The sequence below is a fragment of the Triturus cristatus genome, chromosome 11, assembly GCF_964204655.1.
Source record: "Triturus cristatus chromosome 11, aTriCri1.1, whole genome shotgun sequence".
Taxonomy (NCBI): Eukaryota; Metazoa; Chordata; class Amphibia; order Caudata; family Salamandridae; genus Triturus; species Triturus cristatus.
Genome location: NC_140594.1, coordinates 1,130,009,673 through 1,130,036,795, shown reverse-complemented (window position 1 = coordinate 1,130,036,795; position 27,123 = coordinate 1,130,009,673).

Here is a 27,123-nt window from a genome sequence, read left to right as displayed (position 1 = left end):
CACAGATATCCCGGACACCATCAACGTGGGGGACGGTGCAACAGCAATAACTGGCGGTGACAATTCTGGCGACCTTTCCTTGACGTGAGAAAAGCTGGATGTAGTACTGAGGAAATGGGAGGGGAGGGACAGCTAGGGGTCTTCCCAGAACACCTCCATTGTTAGAAAGAAGTCCTGCTCTCCCTCAAAGGTTTGATCCCTGTTTACAAGCAGACAGTGATATGGTGCCCTTGGTGACTAGAGAAGGCGTTGGAGGTCAGGTAAGAACTTTCCAAGTATTTTGCGGAATATTGCCTCCCTCACCCCCACAGGAGTACCACCCGTACTTCGGTCTCTCCACTGGGGTTTCACAGTTTCATATCCATGGTCTGGACTCATAAGAACAAACAGAGTCCAGTATTGATTGAGTAAGATTGAAACGTTGGTTTCTATACAGGACTGGGGGCATTGGGATTCATATGTCCTAGTTAGGTAGTGATGGGGGTGTGGGGGGTAGGAAGGAGGGAGCAGGCTCACCCAACAAAAGTTATTGGTAGTTGTTTACTGGGTTCATGTGTTCTGGAATGGAACTAGTGGTGCAGATTGGGGTGTACAAATTCTCCCTACTTCCACGGATAGAGTAAATTCACAGATACACGCACATACACTCATCATACGCTTGGGCCCATTTCACTAACATACACTCAGATTACTCTATCAGCACTGAACCTGTGGAAAGAAAACCTTCTAAACACCCTGCATCTACACTACGGTCGATAAGACCTAATTGACACTGTCTTGAGTCAGGATTTATCTAATAATAATCAACAATAATCAAAATAGAGTACTCAATAATTGACAAGAAATAACCACCAACACAGTATTTCAAATAATGGTAATTTATCTAAAATTAGTTCAAAGAAAATCAATTCAAAAGCAAAATCATTATTCTCATAATTACCTATTCTAGCTAAATGTCATAAACGAGTCCGGACAGGTCTCTCGATAGAAGTCTCTCAAGTCACCGTCCTCACAGCATCGATCCTCACCAACGCAAGTTCGGAAAGAAGTGGCCTCAGAATCCAAAATGTAATGACCACAGACCCTCTCTAGTCTAGTATATTTATAATAAATTTAACAAAAGAAGGCAACATAAAATGTTTTAGATATCCGCTGAACCGCTGAGCAGAGCGAGCAGGAAAGGATGTAGCATCGCTACATTTGGAAAAATCTCCGCTCAGAAAAACCACAAAAATAAAAAGACGGAAGACGGAACTAAATCTTGAAAATGTTTCTTTTTCATGTTCATATTTCCTCGGAACCAGCATGGTGATCACAATGTTCATCGTGGCTCCTTTGTCTTCCAAGGACACTTGGATGTCCGCCCAAAGCTGCTGTCCTCACAGAAAACTTTTAACCAGGCGAAGACTGTGGTCAGATGACTCTCGACCATGTTCAGCAAGGCCTTCTCATCAAAATCTCAGCACTCGAATGTAGGCTTTAAACGGTAGCCATTTTTAACTAGGCCAAAACGTACCATCTTAATTAAAAGAGACAAAAACAACGTTACCACAGCATAGTGATTAAACAGTGTTAACCCCACTAATACCCTTATGTGTATGTAATTATCTAGCCTTTGCAACACAAGGAAAGCATTAGTACACGACAATTCAAAAGCAATTTTGTGCTTTAAAATAAACAGCACTCAGCAACATTTATTTAGTTAAACCTGCACATTATTAGTAAATTTATTTATTTATTTATTTTGCGATTTCTAGAGCGCCTGGTGACCCGTAGGCATCCCCGCGCTATTCAACCTATAAAGATCCTGAAGGAGGAGGAGGGAGTGTCTTATTTGGGGAACAGGAGGGTTTTAAGTTTCTTACGGAAGACCATGTAGGAGGGTTCCAGGCGTAGACTGAGAGGGAGTGAGTTCCAAGCTGTGGCGGCTTTGACCGAAAAGCGGCGACCGCCGGTGCGAGCCTTCCTGAATTTGGGCACCGTAGCAAGATGTTCGGCGTCGGAGCGAAGGGGTCTTGAGGCTTTATATGGGGTAACCATATTTTTAAGCGCGGCAGGGCCAGCTCCATTGATGAGCTTGTGGGTGGTACATAGGGCCTTGAACTCTACTCGTTGGCGGACAGGGAGCCAGTGTAGAGTTTTGAGGGCAGGCTTAGCTGACACTCTAGGGGAGAGATTCATAATGAGCCTGGCCGCCGCATTCTGGGTGCGTTGGAGTTTGTCCAGGGTGTACTCCGGGGCCCCCAGATAGATAGCGTTGCTATAATCGAGTCGGGCCAGGACAAGACCCTGAACAAGTAATTTCCTGGATGGGAGGGGAAGAAGGGGCAGGATCTTGCGTACGGACCGCAAGAGACCGAAGCAGGTGCCTGCTGTCTTGGCTGCCTGTGTTTTCATGGTAAGGTCGGGTTCCAACCAAACTCCTAGAGTTTTGATTTCATTTCTAGGAGAGGGGATTTCGCCGAAAGTGTCGGGCCAAGATGTGGGTGGGAAGGTAGTCCATTTATTGCCCAGGAGCATGATCTCGGTCTTAGCGCCGTTCAGCTTCAAGGCCGAGTCACACATCCAGGTATGAATGTCCTGGAGGCAGTGCAGCAAGCTGTCAGGATGGTTATCCAGGTGGGACAGGGAGACGACAAGTTGGGTGTCGTCAGCGTAGTTGATTATTTTTATACCGTAGGGGGCCACTACGTCTTCCAGGGGAGCCATATAGACATTAAACAGGGTGGGGCTGAGCGACGACCCCTGGGGAACTCCGTTCTTCAGTGGAAGAGGATCTGACCGGGAGTTGCCGTCCCACACCTGAAAGGATCGATGGGAATGCAACCCCACGTATAGTTTTCTCTTGTTAATACGTATTGATTAATCAGAACATTTACACAAAACAAATAATTAGTAGTTATAAATTAATAATTTTAATTTCTTTCGACAATAGACAAACCAGAGCTTAAAAAACCCAATAGATTTTCAACAGAAAACTCTGCTCCAGCAATCCCCCCTTTGGTGATATTATCACCAAATAAACAACCCAAAAAAAAAAAATTAGGAAAATTTAATCCCAATTTTTAGGAGAAACTGGAAATGTCTTTTTCTTTTTCACAACACTAGACACCAGACTCCCTTTCATCATCCCTCTTTGTCTCCAAATAAACACTCTCCCTCAATTCTTCTAATTCTATTTCTTGTGGATCTCTTTTCAACCTTTTATTTCTCTTTTCATTATTTCTTTTGATTAATTTCTTTTTCCCTCCCCTGTTTTTACAACACAAACACACCAATCTTAGTATCAATAAAGCAACAATTATACAAGTCAAAGGAAACAATATCTTACCTATAATAGTACTACCTATTTTTGCAATAAAACTCTTAACAGCAACTATTTTATTAGCTATTTTAGTCCAAATACTCTCAGCTTCCAGTGGTACTAATTCTTCATGCAAATCAGTAATATTTTTGATATAGACCTTCAAGTCTTTGCTTTCGTCTGGAATGTAAGTGCAACAATGTTGAACTTTCAACATTCCACAGACCCCACCCTCCTTGGCTAATAGAATATCAAGGGCAAGTCGATTTTGCATAGACATGGCACGTACGGCAATCAATTCCGTATTCAACAAAACAAACCCTCCAGCGGTATTTGTCGATAAGCGATCCACCACTGTTGACAGTTTCCGAATTCCATATGCATTCAAAGAAATTCCCACTGCTGGAATTAAAGCTCCAAAAATGTCACCCACTATTTCTGACCAAGTTTCTCTCTTAAAACGTGTTAGTAAATTAATATGTTCTACATCTTCTATTCTATCTATATGAAAAATCTTTGGAAAGACCATGCCCACATAACACGTGCCATACCAATGGTCAGGCAACTTGTAATAAGCCTTGTTCCCACAAACATAATACACTCCTGGGAAAACTGGATCCTCTCCTCCTCTAAAACCCCATCCTGTTGCAATGAAGTATGTATCATGACACTCACTAGTCCCAACAAAGTATGTATCATATTGGGATTTCCTTCTTGTAATACACAGCTTACCCTTCTGTGGTGCATCTAAAGCTAAAGTTGGACTAGCTCCATTTCTCAATTCTTTTCCTATCTCAATGTCCCAAATTGTCTCACTCACTTTGTATTTCCCTGCCTTTTCATGCATGCTCAATCTCCTTTCCTCCACCATGTTTAGGAAAGCTTTCTCCTCTTCTTTCAGACTGCAAGTTAAATTATTCTTAAAAATGTAATCTAATGTTAATTCTTCTTTTTCAATGAAAATCTCACCAAAAATGTTAGCTTCTTTAGCTGGATTCAGCTTTTCATTCATAGGCAATTGCCCAAAAATACTATCTTTGTTAGACATCTCATAATCTATTTTCCCTAGCAAATAAAAAACACTACTTAACACACTACAAGAAATTCCATACGTAGCTGGTAAATGGTGATAAGTAACACCCTCTGAAACGGATACAGGTAACTGCATACAAACGTAGCAATCCCTCACTTCCATTGTCTTCACATATTCATACAACAACTTCTAAAAAACATTGCTAGAAAAATCATTAATTGACCTATCTTTATGCATGTAAGTATTACTAATTCTAGTTGGAACTACCTTTTGTGAACTTTTCTCTACATTAGTCTCATTCTCAGTATGTGTTTCAAATGTACCTATTGTAACTTTAAATGTAACTAATAAAGCTAAAACACCCCATAGTAGCATCAATAATCCAGTACAGCAACAGCACATTCTACACCATCTTTTCACGAAGGCACATTTACTTTGATTATTCTCTATATTAGCCATTTTTCTACTTTGACCGTGTCTTTTGACTTAGCCTCTACTACTCCACTACTGCTATTCTTTATTTCTGGATCACTTCAGACAACTGAATTTCAGACTTTCTCCTTTTCACTTTTCTCCAAGTGATTTCTTCAGTTCACTCAATTTGGATATTCATCACTTTTCACTTCTTCTTCTTCAGCAACATCAAATTGTATCAGATCATCAACAACATCCTGTGCATCCGACTCTTCTCCAATGTCAGTCAGGATAACTTTTAAGATTCCAACAGATTTTTCCTTTTCCTCAACCACTTTTCTCAAGATCCCCTCCGGATTGTCTCGATTCACTGTTTCTTCTTCTTCTCCTCCTTCAGACAGTGCCACATAAGACCATTCCGGTGATCTGTACTTTTGGTTGGGTCTTCTAATTCTCTTTATCTCCTCGGGTCCTTTTGATTTCTTTTGCTCCTTTCTTTTTACTTCATTTTGACTCGACACCTCATTCACTTGTTCAGCTTTCGATGTATTTGCTCTTATCAGTCTGTATCTCAGCCTCTTTACTCTGTTGTTAGGCCAAAAATCTCCTCTTACAACCTTTTTCGGTCTTGTTTCTGTATTATTTCTTTCTCCAATCCAAGTTCTCTTTCTCAGAACTCGACCTTCTGATTTTTCATTCTCACTTTCATCCGATTCTGTTTCAAATGCCTCTTGTTCTTCAGCAGTTTTCTTTCGCTCCACAGTCTTTTCACCACTGTTTGAGACTTCCCTACTTCTTTCCCTCCTCGAGTCTCCGACACGCAATCTTCTTGCTGTCTACTTGTCCCTTCACCTAGCTTATCAGGAATGTTCCCTACACCTCCTCGGGGGTCTTCCGCAATCTGTCCCTCTCTATCTTCTTCTGACCCTACTTCTTCAGGTATAATCTCAAGTGGTTCTTCAATCTCCTCTTCTGATTCAGGAGTAGTCTCTGTGGAACTGCTCTTTTCTCTTCTTTTTCCTCCACTGCTTTTTGGAACTTCAGGCTCTCTTACAGAATCTGATCTCCCTTCTGAGACTCTCAATGGTTCTCTTGAAGTCTTTTCTGCTTCTTTTTCTGAACTTTGATTTTTTCTCACTGGTTCTGGGTCTTCATCATCACTGGAATCTGATTCTTCAAAATACTCCTTGCCAGTCCCATCCTTTGGGTTTGGAACTCTTAGAGTATGACTCGCATGTACCCAGTTTTTCACACCAGCACACTTCACTGCAGTTGTCGTAGTCAAAATAACTTGTCTTGGCCTTCCCCACCTTGGAACCAAGCAATTTCTTCTTCTGTGTACTTTAATCCTCACCCAGTCCCCTGGACTCAGATCATGAGCTTGCTTCTTCTCAAGTGTGGTAGCTTCTTCTCCAACCTGGTGAAACACAGAATGAACTGCGTCAGCCAGGCCTTTACAGTAATCCAAAATCATGTCATCAGTTATTGTCATCAACTTATTGACAGGTACAAATGCATGACGCATTGCACGTCCCATCAAAATCTCGTGCGGACTCAAACCAGTAGTTCTATCTGGAGTAGATCTAATAGTCATTAGCACTAGAGGCAAGACATCAGGCCATTTCATTCCAGTGGCTAAACACATCTTACCAATCCTGTTCTTGATTGTGCCATTTATCTGCTCAACTACACCAGAAGCCTCTGGCCTGTATGCACAATGTAGCTTCTGCTGTATGCCCAATGCTTCACAAATCAAACTCATGAGCTCATTATAGAAGTGTCCACCTCTATCAGACTCAATCGTTACTGGAAACCCGTACCTAGGAATCAACTCTCTTAACAGTAACTTTGCCACTGTTATTCCATCATTTCTCCTAGTTGGATAGGCCTCCACCCATCTTGAGAACAAACAGACTACCACTAGAACATACCTCAGTCTGTTCACTTGGGGCATTTCAATGAAATCTACCTGCATTCTCGTGAAAGGACCACCTTCTCTGCCTATCGTTCCCAGACTCACCACTGTCTTTTTCCCAGTGTTAAATTGCTGGCAAATCAAACATCTCTGACAGATGCTTTCTGCAATTGTCCTGAACTTTGCATTGTACCAAGTCTGTTTAAAAGACCTGATCATCGCATCCCTTCCCAAATGTACCTGGCCATGATACATCCTTGCCATTGTCGACAGCATAGAGTTAGGCATGACTGGTCTGCCATCTCTGTAGACCCAAACATGGTCTGTTTCTCTTGGGGCACAACCTGCCTTGATCCAGTCTTTCTTTTCTTCCTTTCCTGCCTCATCCTGCAACTGTTTCACTTCATCCCACGTCTCTAGGACATTAGTAAACATCACAGAACAAAAAGACATTTCCCCTTCTCGTTCCCTATTAATCGAGTGATTGTTTTTAGCACAATATTGTGCAATGTCGTTGTCAAATCTGTTTCCAACTGTCACAAAATCATCTCCTTGTCCATGAGCAGCACATTTCACAACTGCTAATTCTTTAGGCAGCTGTATCGCCTCAAGCAATTTCCCAATCACTTCAGCATTCTTTACTGGAGTCCCACTCGACGTCAAGAAACCTCTCTGTAGCCAAAGTTGGCCAAAATCATGCACAACTCCAAATCCATACTGACTATCAGTCATCACAGTCACTCTCAGATCTTTCCCAATCTCACAAGCTTTCGTCAATGCCACCAATTCTGCAACTTGTGCAGATTTCACTCCTTTCAATGGTGATGCTTCCATCACTTCTGAAACCTTGCACACTGCATATGCTGCACTCAGCACACCCTCATCATTCCTCAGACATGATCCATCTACAAACAGCACATGATCACTCTCAAGCAAGGGAAGATCCCTTATGTCTGGTCTCGGTTTTGTACAGTAATCCAGCACATCCAAACAATTGTGATCATCTTCTGTCTTCACACCCACATTTTCAATATCCGGCAACAATGTCGCTGGATTCACATTCACACATCTCTCCAGAGTCACATTTGATGCTCCCAGAATGACTTTCTCATATTTAGTCAGCCGACTATGTGACATATACTGGGTTCTGCTTCTTGTCAAAAGAATTGCCACATTATGAGGTACGAATACCCTTACAGGATATCCCATTATGATTCCCTCACTCTGTTCCAGACTTCTGCATGTTGCAGCCACAGATTTCAGACAACCTGGTAAACCCACAGCTACAGGGTCAAGTGTCGATGAGAAGTACGCAATAGGCCTTCTCAGTAATCCATGCTTCTGGATTAACACTGAAAGTGCACATCCATTTCTCTCACTACAGTACAATTCAAACTCTTTCTCATAGTCTGGCATACCCAAAGCAGGGGCTTCACACATTCTGCTCTTCAGCTCCTCAAATGCTGCCATTTGTTCTCCATCTAGTTCCAATGGATCTGTCATCTCACTTTTTGTCAGCTTAATTAGTGGCTTTGCTATCAGGGAGAAAGTAATTATCCACTGACGACAATAACCCACCATTCCCAGGAACATTCTCACTTCCCTCTGGGTCTTTGGGGCTTTCATTTCTCTGATAATTCTGATCCTGTCATCAGTCACTTTTCTTAGACCTTTTTCAATATTGTGTCCAAGATAATGCACCTCTTTCTTGCAAAATTGCAATATAGCTGGAGATACCTTTAACCCTCCATCTGCCAGATGATTCAGTAAAGCTATGGTATCTACTTCACAAGCTTCACGTGTCTTTGATGCCACAAGTAGGTCATCAATATACTGCACTAGTACTGAGTTTTCAGGCATAATCAAGCTCTCCAATGATTTTTTCAATAACTGATTGAATATCGAAGGACTCTCCGTATACCCCTGTGGGATACGACACCATGCTAAAATACGCTGGCCAAACCTAAATGCAAAAATCGGCTGGCTGTCATGATGCAATGGAATTGAAAAAAAAGCATGACACATATCAATCACTGTGTACCACTCAGCATCATGTGGAATCTGATACAAAATCACTGACGGATTTGGCACAATAGGACAACATGCCACCACAATTTGATTAACTTTTCTCAAATCCTGTACAATCCTGAACTTCCCATTAGGTTTCTTTAGCCCCATTATCGGTGAGTTACACGGGCTACTCAATAGTTCTCTCAAAACTCCTTGCTGAATCATTTTCTCTATTATAGGAGTTATTCCTTCAATTATTTCTGGTGTCATTTTGTACTGAGGAATGTTAGGATAAGTAATTCCTTCTTTCACTGCAATTTTCACAGGATCTACATTATTCATCAATCCCACATCCTCTCCAGTAAAATCCCAAACTGTCCTTTTCACTGTGTCTCTCAGCTCTTGAGGCAAATCCTCCGGATCAAACACAGCATATGCACCAATTAACTCACTCTCTCTATTTTCTAGAGTCATTCGGTACAAAACATCCTCATCCGGTGTTTCAAAAGCAATTCCATCCGGTGTACAAAAAATTGTACAGTTCATTTTACAAAGCAGATCCCTGCCTAACAAGTTCACTGGACTAGTGTCACAGACAATAAATCTGTGCATGTCTGAAAATTTCCCTATTTGTACTCTTACTGGTTCAGTAAGACGTGTCTTGATTTGTGTATTGGCTACACCAACTACTTGGATTGCTTCATCCGAGAGAGGAAGATTTCTAATATCTACTGACCTGACAGTTGATCTTGTCGCACCTGTGTCTACTAAAAAAGTAACACCTTCTTCATTTATTTTCCCATCCACAAATGGTCCTGCCTGGTCTATTTCTAGAGTTGCACCAAGTATGCACTCTTCCTCCTCTCTTCGGCACCGTCAATAATCACCTTCAGACTCACTCCCTTCATTCTTTAACAAGTACTGCTGTACCTGGTTAGAACGTCTTGGTTTGTTTACCTGCTCATCATTGTAGAATCCCGAATCCTGATTGTACTTTTGTGACCCTCTATTCTGCGGCAAGGGCGGTTTTGGCTCTTGACTCTGCTGTTTCACAACAGAAGGTTGTTGCTGCTGTCGATTAATCCCTTCGTTCTGCACCTGTTGATTTAAGGTTTTATTCTCATTATTCGCTAATGGTGGATTGGTACATTCAGATCTCCAATGTCCCAGTTGGTCACAGTTATGACACGGGAACTTCTTTTTGGCTTCCTCAAGATTCCCCTTTCCTTTCCCTGCATATCTGGGCCTATTCCCTGGATTATTTCCTGCATTATTCGCCTGTTCCACCAACTGTGCTTCCTGTCTTTCCGCAACTTTCACTTGTGCCCACATTGCTTTCTCTTTCAGCTTTCTCTGTTTTGCTTCAATTTCATCACTGAAGTATTTTGCATGTCTCAAAATCTCATCTATTTTCTTACTCTGCCAGTCCACTGTATGCTCACGAATTCTCTCACTAATCTCAGGTCTCAGGCCATATACAAATCTGTATACAAAATGACTCAAATCCTTGTCACCCAGGTGTTCATCCCCACTGAATTGTTTAAAAGCCAGTATCAGCCTCTCATAAAAAGCATGAACCGATTCTTTTGCTTCCTGGTGTGTTCGATCTATTTTAACCCAGTCTGTCTCTTTTGGAGGTACTTTATTTTTCAGGTATACGATCACCTGCTCATACTTTCTCATTACCTCTGGATCTGGTGCTCCTGTTCTCGGATCTCTTGGATATTCCTCAGTAGGCCAACTTACAACTATTTTACACTCAGCCCACAAGTCTGCTGGAACAATTATATCAAACAGACTATTCAGGTCAATCCACAGCACTTTTGACAATTTCACAAACCTGTCTACCTGCCTATACCACTCGACGGGCTTTTCTCTCAGTCGAGGGAAATCATTCGTAAATGATAGAATATCCTGTCTGGTCCATGGAACATGTACATATCCTCCTCCAGGTATTTCTCTCATAGGATAAGCATCCACTGTTTTCTCTTTTTCTCTCACAGGAAATGCTGAATAAGTCCTATCCCCTGATTCTTCTCTTTTCTTGTACCACCTATCCTTCCACTTCTCAACATCACCCCATTTTCGCAATAAAGCGATCATCTCTTTAATCTGTCCTGTTCTACCAGCACCATTCAGATTTTCAATATCTTTGTCTGTGAAATCCATCCTGTAAGACTTCTGCAAAGCTTTCACTTTATCAATGTCAACTCCGTGCTCATTCGCTATTGCTCTTAATCTGTCATGTGTATTTTTAGCTCTCCAGGTGATATTTTTACACATAAATAACAGTTCACCATCATGATGATTTTTCAGAATTTCCGTTGGAACTGTCCCTGCAACAAGCTCTTCTAATTCTACACGTAACCTAGCCACATCAATTGCCTGTTAATCTTTATCCCTCTTTTGAAGAACTTTCATCCATTCATTCAAATCTTCAGCTGTTATTTCAGTAGATTTTCTCACTGGAACCACTTTCTTCTGCGGTTCTAAAATCGGCATCCCTGAACAACTAGCTTCACTAGCATCCAATCTCGAATTAGACTGTATCTCTAATCCTTCACTACATGTCTCATGTCTGGATTGTCTCAAATCATCATTTTCTGTCCTTTTTCCTGAATCTCCTGAGGGACCAGCCAAACTTGTCAATCTATTCCCAACATATGGAATCACCAAACTATTTTCACCCGTCCTCTGCTTATCAAAAACAGGCATAACCGGACCTATGGTTACAGGCACCGTAACAGCTTCTAGATTCTTTGTCAGCTCTCTAATCTTTTCAGTCAGCTCCGATGTAGTTCTGGCTAATTCTCTCGTATTCTCGTCACCACTTCTATTCTCTCTCTCTTTTTCCCTAGAAGGATTACCACTTCTTAACTCAGGTGTCACATTTTCTGTCTCAATGATACGCAATGTATCTCTTATCGGAGAAACAACTGGTGTGCTCTCTTCTGGTTCTGGTCTATATGGAGGTGGTCTTTTGTAAATCATGTCATTCAAGACTTCATCCTCATACTCATTAACTCCATATCTTCTCACTTCTGCCTCAGGAACCCTTTCTGTACCCTTCTCTTCAACTGTTCTCATAGGGTATAATCCCTCTGTCATACTAGCATCTCGCCATCTCTTCATTCGATCATGATGAGTTTCACGATCATGTCTCCTCCCAAACATGTATCTGTAATTTCCCCCAGACCTCTGCTTTTCTCGCTCATGTACTTCCTCTTCCCATTCCACTAAAGCCTCAAACTGTGTCGGCCTTGGTCTTGGGTCAAGACACAACATTTTTTCCCGCAAATTTTTCAACACGGCCAGATTAAATGAACCATGTTCTGGAAATGCTAGAACACCATCTTCTTTAGTATACCTAACCCAATTCTCCAACCATATACAGGTATGATACCCATATCTCGCAGCCATAAAGGATGCAGGCATTTTCGATGGAGGTAACAATTCACCTTCTCTCGTTTTAACATCTTTATCCTTGTCGAACCAATTTTTAATCTTTCTGAACAAAGATTTTTTCTTTTTCTCTTCTTGGTAATACATTTTAGCTTTTTACCAAACTTTCTAATCCCTTCCGTAATACAACTGAATAGTACGATGTTTTATCCAATAACAGTGCGACTCACACTAACGCACCAATCCTGGAGCGTCTACGTCACAAGAGTATAAGGTGACTCTTTCCAATCCTTGCGCGGCTCACACCAACGCACCAATCTCAGCGCGAGCACTGTTCTGATCTAATATCCAATCAGAGCGCGGTCTGTTTGACGTCAGCAGTCGCTGCAGTCTCTCCTGCTCCTGTCTCCTGTCAGTCGTCTACCCTTCCTTTACAAAACTTCTCAGTAGACTTCGTGTCAGATTCTACAAAATCTATTAGTTACAACATATAAACATCTCCATTGTCTGCTTCGCTAACCAAAGAATAGTAAAGAAAATCTATTTCACAAGAATCCCGTTGACACAGTAGCACATCCCTCTACTCTGCCCTTCTAACATGCATTCATTAACTGTTTCCTCTAGGACTGCTCCAAAGAGTCTTACAATCAACTAAATGTATGAGCATTCACGCACATTCATACAAGAAAATGTAGTACATACACACAGAATCCTGCTTTTCCCGAGAACAGCGAACAATCTGCCCCACTACAGAATTATAACATACGTTAACCAAGCAGTGTTTACCTCTGCCCAGTCTTTCAAACAAGCTCAGAGAATACCTATTACTCCTCCCGCGATAAGCTTTAACGGTAAACCTTACGGATCCCTGGGACTTAAGACCAGAGTTTCACAGATAACCATCGCTACCATACACACTCCTTTTTATACCAGAAATATTTCTAATAGTAACACACAACGATGTCACTAATTCCGAACACAGACAATGTGACGCGCAACTTCAATTGTCACACGTTTTTCCTGCATACGTACAGGACCAACAATCCCGTCTTTCCCGAGAGCAGTATATACTTCCCTCTGCCCTACTACGGAACTGCTACCAGCTCCCAAATTCCAGAAGCACTACATAAAACTCAACATGACGACTTCAACATATAGTATTAGTACATATACCATCATCAATCAATAATCAATAAATCAAAAGCCAATGTACAAGCAATCTAATCAGATCAAGACAATCATCAAAACCATCCTCTGCTACCAGGAAATTGGTGCAGATTGGGGTGTACAAATTCTCCCTACTTCCACGGATAGAGTAAATTCACAGATACACGCACATACACTCATCATACGCTTGGGCCCATTTCACTAACATACACTCAGATTACTCTATCAGCACTGAACCTGTGGAAAGAAAACCTTCTAAACACCCTGCATCTACACTACGGTCGATAAGACCTAATTGACAATGTCTTGAGTCTTGATTTAACCAATAATAATCAACAATAATCAAAATAGAGTACTCAATAATTGACAAGAAATAACCACCAACACAGTATTTCAAATAATGGTAATTTATCTAAAATTAGTTCAAAGAAAATCAATTCAAAAGCAAAATCATTATTCTCATAATTACCTATTCTAGCTAAATGTCATAAACGAGTCCGGACAGGTCTCTCGATAGAAGTCTCTCAAGTCACCGTCCTCACAGCATCGATCCTCACCAACGCAAGTTCGGAAAGAAGTGGCCTCAGAATCCAAAATGTAATGACCACAGACCCTCTCTAGTCTAGTATATTTATAATAAATTTAACAAAAGAAGGCAACATAAAATGTTTTAGATATCCGCTGAACCGCTGAGCAGAGCGAGCAGGAAAGGATGTAGCATCGCTACATTTGGAAAAATCTCCGCTCAGAAAAACCACAAAAATAAAAAGACGGAAGACGGAACTAAATATTGAAAATGTTTCTTTTTCATGTTCATATTTCCTCGGAACCAGCATGGTGATCACAATGTTCATCGTGGCTCCTTTGTCTTCCAAGGACACTTGGATGTCCGCCCAAAGCTGCTGTCCTCACGGAAAACTTTTAACCAGGCGAAGACTGTGGTCAGATGACTCTCGACCATGTTCAGCAAGGCCTTCTCATCAAAATCTCAGCACTCGAATGTAGGCTTTAAACGGTAGCCATTTTTAACTAGGCCAAAACGTACCATCTTAATTAAAAGAGACAAAAACAACGTTACCACAGCGTAGTGATTAAACAGTGTTAACCCCACTAATACCCTTATGTGTATGTAATTATCTAGCCTTTGCAACACAAGGAAAGCATTAGTACACGACAATTCAAAAGCAATTTTGTGCTTTAAAATAAACAGCACTCAGCAACATTTATTTAGTTAAACCTGCACATTATTAGTAAATAACATGAATGCAACCCCACGTATAGTTTTCTCTTGTTAATACGTATTGATTAATCAGAACATTTACACAAAACAAATAATTAGTAGTTATAAATTAATAATTTTAATTTCTTTCGACAATAGACAAACCAGAGCTTAAAAAACCCAATAGATTTTCAACAGAAAACTCTGCTCCAGCACTAGTGCCTCTCTTCAGGCTTTGTCATCCCTTTGCTCAAGTTCACACACCTCTACGTTGGGGCCACTCTCCCTAAACACACATACAGCCTCCCTGTGGGTCATCCTGCAGGTAAGTGCTGTTGTTTGGGCGGACTCAATTGCAGAGTTGTGGTAATACCACCCTTGACCTTTATTCTATTTTGTACCTCGTGACCTGGTGCACCCTGCCTCCTATCTCTCTGAGACATATTTAGACAAGCAGGTTTCAGAGTCAGCACGGTAATGGTAAACCCACATCATCACACAGAAACCCTTAGAAAATTCTTCTTTAATGTAAATAGCCTAGGTCATCTTAGTTAACAAAAAAACTTCTGATGTATCTGGCTAAGAAAGTTCCTGACATAACCTTTTTGCAAGAGACACATCTTTCAGACTCCTAATTAGAGATATTGGAAAGAGACTGTGTGGGTAGGGTCGTCAGTGCTAATTATACTAAACAGGCAGATACCCACTCAGAGTCTCAGATCACAGGGCGCTTCTCCAAGAAATGTGCTACACAAATAAATGATGGACGGAATGCTGAATAAATCATACATTCACCCCCAGTCAAGCGATCTGGGTTATATCCATTATTCTTTTGCTCACCTTGCCACCCCAGTTTAGACCCAGCCATATGCAAATCAGTCTAAACCCTGTGCCTCATGGGAACAGTCCAGACCGAACTGCCAAGCCAGGTCCTCCCTGGACCGGAAACAAGCATCCTGGGACCGGTTTCTGGGTATTACCCTTCATCAGCCAGGCTAGCTTGAATCCAGTGGCACAGTGAGCAAGGGACCCACATCTGGGCATACCCATTCCCCTTAGGGTGAAAAGTGCTACGCAAATGCCACTGGAGTCAAGCTATCCTGGCTGATGAGGGCTGAAAGCCAGAAACCGGTCGAAGGATGCTTGTTTCCAGTCCAGGGAGGACCTGGCCTGGCAGTTCGGACTGGACTGTTCCCATTGGGCGCATGGTCAAGACTGATTTGCATATGGCTGGGTTCAAACTGGAATGACATGGTGAGCCAAAAAACTATGGATTTAGGCCTAGATCTCCGTACTGGGGTGAATGTATGACATTGTTCTGCATTCTGTCCATCAATTGTTCTTTTTGCATCTCCAAGAAATGTGGCATAACCTTTCTTGTTCGCAAAACACTTTCTGTACACAGTGCAGAACACAAGGGTTGATCTGATGAGTTGGTACGTTTTTGCTAAGGTGAAGTCAAAGGACACGGCTGGCTCTAGTGGTGGGATCGGTGCACATGCCTAATGGCGATAGAACCGGTTTATTCTCAACAATCTCTAGGCTCCTCATGCACTTGGAACTTAGAGAAAGATCCCTATGTAGACAGAACAAGACCACATGACCAGAATATAACTACAGACCATGCAGAGGTGTCGGGTATTATGGAGGACAATGGTCTGGCAGATCCTATGCGTCTTACGCACCCATGTGATCAAGAGTCCACCTTATCTCAGCAGTACATGGGACATGCTCGAGGATAGACTATTTTCTTCTGAATTACTCTGCGTTGCCGGAGCTGAGGGACTGCGATGTCAGAGAAGGGGAAAGTTCTGACCATGCCCCGGTGCTACTGGAGCTTGAACGGGGGTCTACAGCACCGGCCACTAAGCGCTGGTGTCTTAATCTGTTGCAGTAAAAAATGCAGCAAGCCATGAAACAATGTGGTGGAACCCTGAGTCAGTCCTTGGATGACAATGAGTAGTCTGTGTCATCCCTACAACTCTTATGAGCAGCCGGTAAGGCTGCGGTGAGGGGTGAGTTAATGAGTGATTCTGCCTTCTGGAAACGTGCAAGTCAGGCACGATGGGAGTTAGAGATTCAGGATTCGACAAGAGAACACAGCACTCAACCATCTCACCAATTACTGAGAGAGGTAGAGCAGGCAGACTTTTATCGCAATGCACAATTCATTACACAAGCGGACTATGCCCTACTGTGCTTAAAATAGAGGCATTACGAGCAGGGGGAAAAAGCTAGAGGATTCCTATCAGCGTAGCGCAGCTTCGCCAGCAAGAAGGTCGACTACCAATACCCTCCATCAGATCTACCATTGTCAGTATCATCACTCACCCAGTGGAAATCACTAATACTTCTGCACAGTTCCTTGAAAGCCTATATAGTGCTGGAGCACAATCTGAGCCCCAGCTAGGATTGTTGGTACTAGAGAACAGGCATCTTACCACCTTATCAGAGGAGTGCATACAACTATTAGAGGGGGGAATAACGGGGGATGAGATATCAAGTGCTATATCTGCTTTGCTCCAACTCAAGGAACCAGGAGATGATGGATTCCTCATGGAATTCAGCAGGATTAATAAGCAGATAGTGGGTTCTCTGTTACATAAGGTTTTTCATGGAGGCTGAAGCTCATGGTGGGTTTCCACCTGAATCTAGCCTTATATTGAACGCAGAGAAAGACCCTGCTCTCTGTGCCTGTCCCAACGCCATCTCTTTAATTAATAGGACGTAAGAATATTGTCCAAGGTATTGGCGGCGTGGCCCAGAAAAGTTACACCGAGCTTAATTTATGTCTCCCAGGTGGGATTTGTGCCTCACCACGCGTACACAGACCACATGCGGACCCCGGTGGATGTCCTGTCGCGAAGGGAAGGCTGCATAGGATGACAAAACCTTGCTTTCCCTAAACGCAGAAAATTGTGTACAATGGAGCTACCTGTTCCGTACAATGGAAAGGGTGGGTATAGGTCCAGGCTTTCTGGCCAAGGTGAAATGGCCGTATTCCACCCCTACCACCTAGATAGATTGCAGAGGGCACATGTCGCCAGACTTTAGTATTCACAGGGGAATGTGACAGGAATGTCCGTTATCACCTCTTCTATTCCTTGTCGCCCTGGAATCGTTGGCTGCAGCAATACATCAAAATGAACATTTTAAGAGCATTGACACCAGAGCGGGTCTGTATACGACTCTCTTGTACGTGCATGACATCCTGTTGATCCAAATGCCTCAGTTCCATCTCTGATATCTACCATCGACTCCTTAGCAGTGTTTTTTGGGGTACCACATAATTTAGGGGAAGTATGAAGCTATGTCGATTGCAGACTGCCCACATCACCACACCTGGAACGACTATGGTTTCACCTGAAAAGTTTTAGGTTGAAGTACCTTGGCATCCTTGTTAACTGGGGTCTAGACAACCTACAACCAGCGGCGGTTTTGTTATGAGGGCGTGGAGGCGTTGCCCCCCGCCCATGGGCCCCATATTAAATGATACATTTATTTATTATCCACAGCAGTGTGTGGCACAACCCGGGTAAACTTTTTGTTTCGTAATGTAGCCATGTGAGAGTGGGCGGAGTTGGACGTGGGTAGGGGGTAGCTTGAATGGTGGTTGAGTAAGTGAGACAACGCTAGGACCCCTTGGGGGGAGCGTGCATGTGGGTTTGGACGGGTGCCTTGCTCTGCCCAGCCTGACATACACACATGAGCCCTTGCCTACCTGCAATGATAGGAGCCCGGGGTGGATAACATCCAGAGCGCTCAAGTCTCCAAAGGAGCGTTGGCAGCCCCTGACCGAGCCAATCTTCACGCTGCTCTCATGCTGTCTATGGTAGAGGATCAGCGCAAGGATTGGCTCAGCAGTTGCGTGGGAGGGGCCAAGTTGGTGAACAGTGAATTTTCATACACGCCTGGTGGCCGTGACTGGACTGGACGGTGAATGGGCCTGCCAATTTTTGTTTTTAAAAGTGTCCTCCTGGTGCCTGAGTCTGTTTAGCCTCGGCCCTGCTTAAACACATTATACCTGCATTGTCACCTCCAACATGCATGAAAGGCCAGGGGTTACAGACAGGGCCGGACTGGTAACCAAAACCGGCCCTGGCAACCTTTGGGGGGTTGTGGGGGTGCAGCCAAGCTGTTTACAATGGCTGGTTTTGGACGATTTTGTTACCAGGACCAATATTGCAGGCCCAAGGTAACAAAAACGCGCCCCCCAGTGGCCCAAAACCGGCCCCCACCCTGGCGACCCACTGGGGAAACGCCCGTTGCCTGCTATGGCCAGTCCGGCCCTGGTTACAGACGGGGTGGTACAGGGGTTCCTAGGCCGTAGATCGCGTTTCCTCAGAGCTGCCATGGCGGTGTCTGGGATTGCTAGAAAATAGAAAAAGCTAAACACTCGTTGAATTTGCTAACGGATTCTTTAGTTTTACAACTGACCCAGATATATGCCGATTATGATCCTGGAAAAACCGGGTACGAACCGTCGGTCGGAGCGTTTTCTCCGTCCGACTCGTACCCGGTTGTAAAACTTTACAAACATGGAAGTACGATTCGCACGGAAACACCATTTCCGTACGAATCGTAAAAAACACCGTCCGACGAAAATATACATACGAATGTGATCCGGGAATGCTCCGACGTGACGTCGGGACGCTTTCAGGCAGCGTTTCACGACCCAGGAAGTACGATTCGAACCGACAGCAGTCCGGACGGCAATATTTTCACGGCACCCAAAAAGTGCCGGAAAAGCGAAGTACGCCGCGAAACGACCAGAATAGGGAGCCCGGTACCCCCCCCCCAGCCCCCGTATGTACGCGCCTAACCACCCCCCAGCCCCCGTGAGTACGCGCCGAACCCCCGTGTATGTACACCCGTGTACGTGTTGAACCCCCGTGTATGTACACCCGTGTACGTGTCACACCCCCGTGTATGTACACCCGTGTACGTGTCGCACCCCCCGTGTCAAACCCCCCGTGTATGTAGCGCTGGGGGTACGCACCGTACATACAGGGGTGGGGGTACGACTCGAACGTACACGGGTGTACATAAACGGGGGGTTCGACACGTACACGGGTGTACATACACGGGGGTGCGACACGTACACGGGTGCACATACACGGGTGGGGTTACGACTCAAACGTACACGGGTGTACATACACGGGGGTTCGACACGTACACGGGTGTACATACACGGGGGGTGCGACACGTACACGGGTGTACATACACGGGTGGGGGTACGACTCAAACGTACACGGGTGTACATACACGGGGGGGTTCATCACGTACATGGGTGTACGTACATACACGGGTGGGGGTCGGCGCGTACTCACGGGGGCTGGGGGGCTGGTTAGGCACGTACATACGGGGGCTGGGGGGGTGGTTAGGCGCGTACATACGGAGGCTGGGGGGGTGGTTAGGCGCGTATGCGGGCACATGTCTCCATGGTTGCAATGGGAGTTCGGTGCGGACGGTGTTTTTTCCATACGATTGTGACATCGGAAGCACGGGATGGATCGTACTTGCGCGGTCGGACTTCACTTTTCACGTTTGTACGGTAAATCGTCCGGGGAAGTGTCTGACACATTTTCCGACCCGAGGACGTATGGGGAATTATTCCCAATGCGACTCGTATGGAGTTTTTCCCATGCGAATCATACTTGGCAGTTTGTACGGCACTTGTACGATTCGTACGGTAAAAAGACTGGATACGAGTCGTACGGGGAAAATTTTTCCAGGATCCTAATCGGCACCAAAGTGTGCAGGCTTCGTTAATAATCACTGAAACCATTTTGCACAATTTTGTCGTGTTCTGCCAGTCGCTAGCAATGCTTGGGGCAACCAAGTGGCAGGCTTCAATGTTCACTGCGCCCTCTCACTGTTTATTAAGTGGAGTCATTTCAACACCTTTCGGGGCATATTATCAAGGGCCATTTCACTGCTTTTTTGTCTTTAAAAGCCAAAAAAGCAGCGAAAATTACATCGTCCTATTAACAAGGCGGCGCTAACATGCATTAGAGCATGTTAGCAGCGGTTTTTCAAACGCCACGCTTTGCATCGCTAATGAGATGCAAAGTAGGAGTTCCTTTCAGGAAACAACAGGAAAATGATCGCTAACCATACATCGACGTATTTACAAGCCATCCCAGAAAAAGCTAAACGATTAAAAACTCTGCGCTAACCGCTGATATCGCCTAATACTAACGTCTGCTAAATTCTCAACTTAGCCATGTACATAATGAGAGGTGGATTGTTTGGTTACATCCACTTCTCCCTATTTACAACATTTTCTTCAGCGCTGTTCTAACATCGCTGGTTTTCATGCGATATTGATGACAAATGCCGTATATCGCCGGATTTCACATCGCCTGATAGCAAATCATTGGAACTACGCCGCTAACATGGCGATGTTATCCGGCGATATACGGCGATAATGTAAAACGCGCTAGACGCGTTTAGCAATATTTATCGCTCGTTGTTGATGATATGCCTCCACATTCTTAGTTGAAGTGGTGTCACAGTCCTGTTCATGCTCTAAAATCACAGGCAGTGACGTCACGTGACCTTTAATCCCATGAACACCTACTATGTTTTTCTTTATTGAAAACTCGAGCCTGCTGTATGAGAAGCACCAGTGGCAGCTAAGAGCATCAAAATCTAAAACTCTACTCGCTTTAAAAGATCAGAAGTGGGATGGATTAATTGAAACAAAAAGGTAGCAAAGCTGGCCTTGAATCTGCAAGCAGCAGTACAGGAGCAACCATGGCCGCCCTTAATTCATAGCTCCCAAGGCCGGTGTCATGAGGCTGGCCTCTGGCCAGTCCTGGTCAGTGAACACACCTACAAAGTGAAAGATGAAACTAGAAGTCCCTGCTTCCCTTCTGTTATTGGTGGAAACAATGGAGTTGTCACAAACATGACAGGGAAGTGGACAGGTCTGCCTTGTGATACTCTTACATTTATTGCAACCGTCTGTGTTGAATTGCATTAGCAGTTCTTTTCCATAAGGCTTGGTTTTCCCAAAGCTCTATCAACAGATCATGTCACTCCAGTGCATTCTGGGAGATGAAGTCCTCGATTTCTTTCAATAGCTGTTGCTCCCAAGTTTTGCATTCAGCCTTTGCTTTATTTGTAAAATAATAAGTGCTCAGAGCACGAATAACAAGGATGCAAAGTCCCGAATCCATCTCAGGCCTCTTTAATTCACTGCCTGACACTCCCAGCCGCGTTATCTCACTCTTGGAGGTGTCTGCTTTCTCCCTTGGTGACGAATTTTCTGTGTTTCTTTTCCTCCGTGTTTTCGTTTTGTTTGTTTTTGTCTCTGTTAACCTCAAGAAATTTCTGATGCGGCAAAATAGGTGCCGGTCCCAAAAAATAACTGCTGGTACCCCCCACCGGCAACCACCGGCTCAAATTAAGCACTGCATTTACCATTTCTTTCATTTTTAACACCATGTACTCTCCCAGCAGGCTATACACCCTCCACTTCCTGCCTGACAGGCCTCCTATGCCTCATGTGTTATTCTTCTAACAAAGCACTGCTCAAAGCGGCAGCTGGTAAAGACATGCCAGTTCATTGATATTTTCAGACATGACATGCAGGATGTTATTGTGAACGCATTTTGAGCCCAGCATGTGTTGGGACAGCACAAGCAGGAGCGAGGCCTTTCCAGTGCTTGTTAGCATATCATATTGTGCAGAGACCCCCTGATCTCTGCACAGCTGCAGTGACTTGGTGAAAATGAAATGCTTTTCTTCAGACTTGAAGCACTGCCTAATGTGTTCAGGACAAAGGTCACGCAACATTTTCTGGCGAAACAATATACCTGTGTGCGGTTTTGAAACTTGAAAAATCCTACCTTTTTTGGTCAGAGAATGTTGTTAAGAATATTATATCTGTTGGTCTGTGCATTAAAAATAGTGGTTGATCTGTGGGCCTTCTGTATACTGAGTTACCTAGAAGGGTAAACCCAAATACCGTCACTGGGACCTGGGTATAGAACAGTACAGACGGAGAAGGGTCCCAGTGTATGAATTACTGTGTTTTAAAGAACCAAGAAAATCATACACAGTTATACACAGAATCGTGGTATTCTTAACGAACAGTGTTATTTAATCACACTGAACAACCTGTATTTCATAACATTTGTTAACACAATAGTCGTTGGCTCAGATCACCAGATTGAACCAAGTAATCATTTTTTTGGGAACAGTTCCTGCGGATACGCAGGAACTGTACAAATGGTAGATTGTCTCTAAGCCCTCTAGGGTGGTAACATTTTATATTTTAGTAGGGAGTTTCTCTCAGCCGGCTTCCGATACAAAGTTGTGTAAAGATGATCATTGTCATGCTTGATTGTGATGTCCAAGAAATCAATTGCATTTGGATTAGAGTTCATGGTGAATTGAATGTCTGTACTTCTCCCATTTAGCCAGGAATGGAAGTTGGCCAAATCCACAGAGTCGCCGGTCCAGACCATCAATATGTCATCTATATAGCGTCTCCAGAGGGACACCTTCGTGATGTAGGGGTTCGTCTTATTAAATACAAACGATCTTTCGAAATGTTACTTCTCATAGCCTATTTCCACATGCGATCTTTATTTATTTAGAGAGCAACTTTAACCATTTCTTTCTGTCAGTCGACTTAGACTTGTGTGATTTATAGCCATGTCACCACATGCTCTCTAGCTTCATTTCGGAGCCTGTTACCTTTCATTTTCCACACGCGGTCCTCATTTATTTAAAGAGCAATTATTTTCTCTGTGTCTGTAGACGAAGTACTTGACTCAATTTACACTGTATCCCCTCTTTAGAGTTATCTGAATAAGGAGCCAATTTGCCCGATGCTGTGAATGCTTCAAATCACTTCTCAGGACCGGCAGATTAATCCTGATTGGACCCTTCCTTCCTTCAATAGTACCAATGGAGTAAGTGGACCGGACAGGCTCCCTTTTTTCATTTATTTTCCCACTGAAGTGTACCATCCACTGTGTTCTGAACCTGCCCATTACTTTTGCAGGTGTTTTGCTCGCTCGCACCGATTTTGTTTTCTCCTCAGGCCCATCGTTTGGGCTACTGATGGTAAATCTTTGGAGCTTAGTTCTTGTTTTTTAACTCACTCCCTTAATGGGAATTTCCATTTGTAAGTTTTCCTTTATAATTTATCTCCAGGTAACTCGCCCCCAGTCTCCCCTCCCCACACTCCTGTCCTGAGGAAGACCCCATCGTAAGGGACATACTTACTCACAACTTTCCATGGGTCGAAACGTCGACATCTGCCACACTAGCCAGTCTGACCAACAGTGATTGATCACTGTGGCTTTATCTATAACTATGGCTATTTGAATATCGGGATGTAATTTGATTTATTTGGCTCTTGTATGAGCTCTTTCCTGAGAAATAACTGAGTTTGTGAATTGTACACTGTTCCACTCACTACCTTATCCTCACTTCATTCACTACACCCTCACCATTCCCTCCTGGGGCACTGCTTTGAATATTGTGTTAACAAATGTTATGAAATACAGGTTGTTCAGTGTGATTAAATAACACTGTTCATTAAGAATACCACGATTCTGTGTATAACTGTGTATGATTTTCTTGGTTCTTTAAAACACAGTAATTCATACACTGGGACCATTCTCCGTATGGACTGTTCTGTATATTGACACATAGCTGAGGGAAGACGTGTGGCTTCCATGACACGTGACACTATCATTGTTGTTACTCATTCATCGTAACAGGTAACTACCATTTGCAAAGCTACTTGTGCTGAGATTTTTTAGGTGTATGTCAGTTGTTGTGGTACATATCTGGATGCTTTTACAGCTAATAGAGAAACCAAAATACTGGTTGGGTGGCCCACTATGGAAGTCACAGAAATATATTTGGCATGTTTCCTTCTAGAGAGCCCTCGTTTTCTTCTTCCCACTTAAATACCTGTCTGACATATTTCAATATGACTGATTGCATCCAGCAGGTGTGGGTGCTTCCTGAAGCCTGCTTAGAGCAGTTTCTTCCAAAGATGATGCCAAATGCAGTGCAAGATACTTGGCAGGCACACACTTTAAAGGGCTGAAGTTGCCACGTTGTATAATTTGCACATTACAGTAACTGTTGAACATATTAATGCAGAAAGATATGATGCAGTTTTTAAAGTGTTTAATATTTCAAGAATATAGCTTCCCACTGCTTTATAAGCCTTGCTTTATCAATAAATTAATTTGCTTTTAAATGCACCGTTTGCAAATCTTTTCTCAATTTTTTTTTAGGAGGACCTACCCTGAACCCACCTTGGACCCCACATTTGTCCATTAAGTTTGCTTGCGTCGCTCGCTTACATAACAGTCATACCCAACTGTTATGCCCCACCACTTCCAAATGCCACCAGCCTCCCCTGCCTACAACCACTAGTAACCTAAACTGCCAATGATTTTCTGTGTTGGCCCCGCCTCTACATATCGTTGTGGGGTAGGATCCAGATAATAAAAATGATGACAGTTCCAAGGTCCAATTATGTCTTTGGCATGATATGCCTCCTTATACCGAAAATCACATTAAGTCATTCATTTGGGCGGACAGAAAACCAAGACTCAAACCAGCCGGACTACAAGCAGACTCAAGAGTGGGACTGCGATTGCCGGATATGTATCGTTGCCATCTTACACACCACCAATTACAACTGGTACACTTTCTAGTGGCTGATACTGAACAACTCCCTTGGGTTTTTATAGAACGAGCCGTAATGAAGGCCCACCACATTTGGTCTTATTGTATGTTAGTGAACCTTGGTGGGCTATTGACTGGCCATCTATGGTGAAAGCAATGTGGCAGGTCTGGAAATATGCACATAGAATATTGGGAAGGATGCTCATCTGCACTGGGATGCATCAATATAGTGGAACTTCAGCAACAAGATTGACCAATAGCGGATTCGGTGGCTGCGGTGGGAGGGTGTATTGAACCAGACAAATGGAGACCCATACAGTGCAGGTGGCTCTCTTAAACGCTTCAAGACACTATGCAAAGATCACAACCTTTCACGCTGCTAATATTGGAATTATCTCCAATTACGAGACTAATTCATCGTGTCCCTCGTTTGGGTCCTGGTCCATGGATCACGTGATCATGTGGCACGATCCCTAACCTATATCAGATTCTCTTCGACCAATACTACTCATTTACCACACACCTAGAAATTAAGTTGTACTGGCAAACAGTGCTAGCCCATCAGTACACTGATGAAGCTAGCTACCTAGATTAAAATGCACATATTTCAAAATACTGCATAATTGGTACTGGTCTCTGTACAAGTTGAGAAAGGCCTGCTACCTATGATCTTTGTTGGCGATGCGCTAACCCAAAGTGTGACAAGATACACATTCATTGGTCCTGTCCTCAGCTGCACACATACTGGAAGACAGTATGGTGCCCGCTACATGATACCAGCCGCTGTCACTTTGTGGAGTCAGTGAAACTGTCTCTCTTGCACGATACGTCTGATATGGATGACACTACCATACATTGGTGTAGATGGATGGTGACAGCTCTTACAGTGGTGAAAATGTGTATCCTTAGGCACTGGAGAACACCTGACACACCAACGCACAAGGATTTGACTGACTAGGTTTTCAGACTAGCCACGTATGAGAGACATCTCTATAGTTTACAGGATCGCCTCCCATTGTTTGAGGACAGTTGGACACCATTCTCGCATCTCACTTAAACATGAGTCATGAATCCTTAAGCATGCCATAAAGCCCTACAGGAACCACAGAAAAGGACATCTATTAGAGGCGCAAAGAAGGAGTAGCCTTAGGAAACTCTGGGCGAAATGTACGACCGCCAGAGTTTGCGAGTTCCTAATTGCGACTTTTTGCTACTTGCAATTAGGATGTGCAAAATGCGATGCACAACAGTGTGTTTGACACTGTTTGCGATTTTCAGTGGGTCGCAAATGGACCAGCATCATCAATATTTATGAGGCAGGTCGCAATTTGCGACTGATTCGGAATCGCTAAAAAAACAAGGATGGTGGCCTCCTAGGGACAGGAGACCACCATGTCTGTGTTTGCTTTTAAATAAATCAATGTTTATTTATGGAGGCCATTTTCCTTAAAGGGAAATGGGAAGCGTTTCAAAAAGAAAAATGAAACGTTTCAGTTTCATTCTTAAAGAGTAGGCAGTGGTCCGTGGGACCAATGCCGGCTCTTAAAAAACTTTGTTGCAACCATTCACAAAGGGGAAGGCTTCACCTGGAGGCTCCTTCCCATTTGCGACTGGCCGCATTTTGGTCTCAAAACATTCATACATCCTCCTGCGAGTCGCTATTAGGAAGGGATGCCCTTAAAATGCTCATTTTTACTGCCGACATGCAAACCCTATTTTGTGAGTCGGTTATATGTGGCCGATTTGCAAAATAGGGTTAGTACATGTCAAAAGGCTATTTAACAGTCACAAGCTGCCTGATTCTACATTTGTGACCACTAAAAACTTTTGTACAAGTGGCCCTGGATGTCCTTATATGGTCAGATTCTAGGGGTGGGCGGAATTTGCGGAATTAACCTTCGCAAATTATCGCGAGAATGTTTAAAATTATCGCAAACAAGCAGAAATATCGCGAAGATGCGGAAGTTTTTTTCCGGCATGTTCGCGAGATT